The sequence below is a fragment of the Seriola lalandi genome, unplaced genomic scaffold (genome assembly GCF_002814215.2).
Source record: "Seriola lalandi dorsalis isolate HSWRI2012SDOR001 ecotype SW California unplaced genomic scaffold, Sedor1 jcf7180002001460, whole genome shotgun sequence".
NCBI lineage: Eukaryota > Metazoa > Chordata > Actinopteri > Carangiformes > Carangidae > Seriola > Seriola lalandi.
Genome location: NW_019472119.1, coordinates 1 through 1323, shown reverse-complemented (window position 1 = coordinate 1323; position 1323 = coordinate 1). Strand labels below are relative to the sequence as shown.

The 1323-nt window shown below is 42.1% G+C and overlaps 1 long non-coding RNA gene across 1 annotated transcript; it reads right to left on the bottom strand.

The window, feature by feature from the left end:
• Nucleotides 1–405: 405 nt before the first annotated feature.
• On the bottom strand, nucleotides 406–1321 carry LOC111664316 (uncharacterized). Its single transcript, XR_002761432.2, has 3 exons — nucleotides 1274–1321; nucleotides 1138–1184; nucleotides 406–1010 (listed from the first exon to the last, which is right to left on the bottom strand). It is a non-coding gene; the product is annotated as an uncharacterized LOC111664316 (long non-coding RNA).
• Nucleotides 1322–1323: the final 2 nt, after the last annotated feature.

Here is a 1323-nt window from a genome sequence, read left to right as displayed (position 1 = left end):
TGTGTGTGTGTGTGTGTCGGTCTGACTTTTGTGGCTACAACCAAGATCCTATATCAGTGCAGAAAAACATCTTTAACAACATCTTTAGTCACAGTCGTTTTGTGGTGCAGTGTTGCACTGAAAGGTCACAGGAATAAGAATCACTCCGGTCTATTCATCCAATCTCTCTTCAGAGAAAGCTGATCTTTTATAGATGATACCAAAGGGACTGCCAGCAGCTTTTTTTGTGCAAAGGAAGAACAAGCCGAGAATAGATATCGAGCGGCTCCCACAACAGCAGAGAGCCAGGTGAAGCTCTAATCTGGAAGAAGCTGATGATGACAAACACTGATATAAGAAAAGATAACCTGATGACACGACCTGATCTCACCCTTTAAACAAGAGAAAACCACAAGGAAACCAACACAACTTTTCACCAGATTGTGTGCATTATTTAAGAGAGATCATTTCTTTAATTCCATCATCATTTCATTTTAATGCCTTCAATCAGTTTCACTAAAAGCTCCTGTTATATACATTTGAAATGGTAGTTCAGTGATTTGACATTACACTCTTAGAAACTCAGGGAACTCAAAAGTGACAAAAGTTCAAATAAAAGCAGCAGAAGCCAAGATGCCTTGTCCATTGTGCGGTTCAAGCTCTGTCTGGATCTAACAAGGCCGGACCCTTAATTTCCCATGATGCATTTTTGTTAAACCCTCTCTTCAAACTGTGCACAGGCTGAGAAGTGCTAAACCTGACTATTGAACTGACATGTATGTGTACAATCAATGGACTTCCCTTTAAAAACACAGCGGTGTCACCAACAGAATCAGTCCCACGTTAAAATCAGAACCTAACGAAGCTTTCACATGAATTCACTGGTGGATTGCCAGTGTGGAGTACTCCACAATGTCAGCCCGCTCGGTGTCAGCAGCTTGTGTTTTGGGCATCCTTAGGTTTGCATACACCTCGGTGGGTTTCTCGTGAGCTCTGAAGTCCACCGTGGTGTAGACTATGCCACTCATTTCCTGGGGGAGACAAACTTTGTCAAGAGACAGGATTGTAGAGGAAGTTTGCATCATAAACATTCAATCTGCTTTTAAAAGCCAGTGACAGTGAGTCACAGAGGCTACATGTTCCCAGTTTAGCACTTACCGGTGCCTCTTGTTTCAGTGACTCACACAGAGTTTCTCCACATCTGTCTGCAAAGACAAACAACATCACGCTGTGAATATTTTTGAATGTGTTCTTTCAGAAACACTCAGATCATTAATTTAAGGAAACTGCTTACCAGACGGTTTACGGTTTGCTTTCACTCTGAAGCAAACGACGCCAATAACC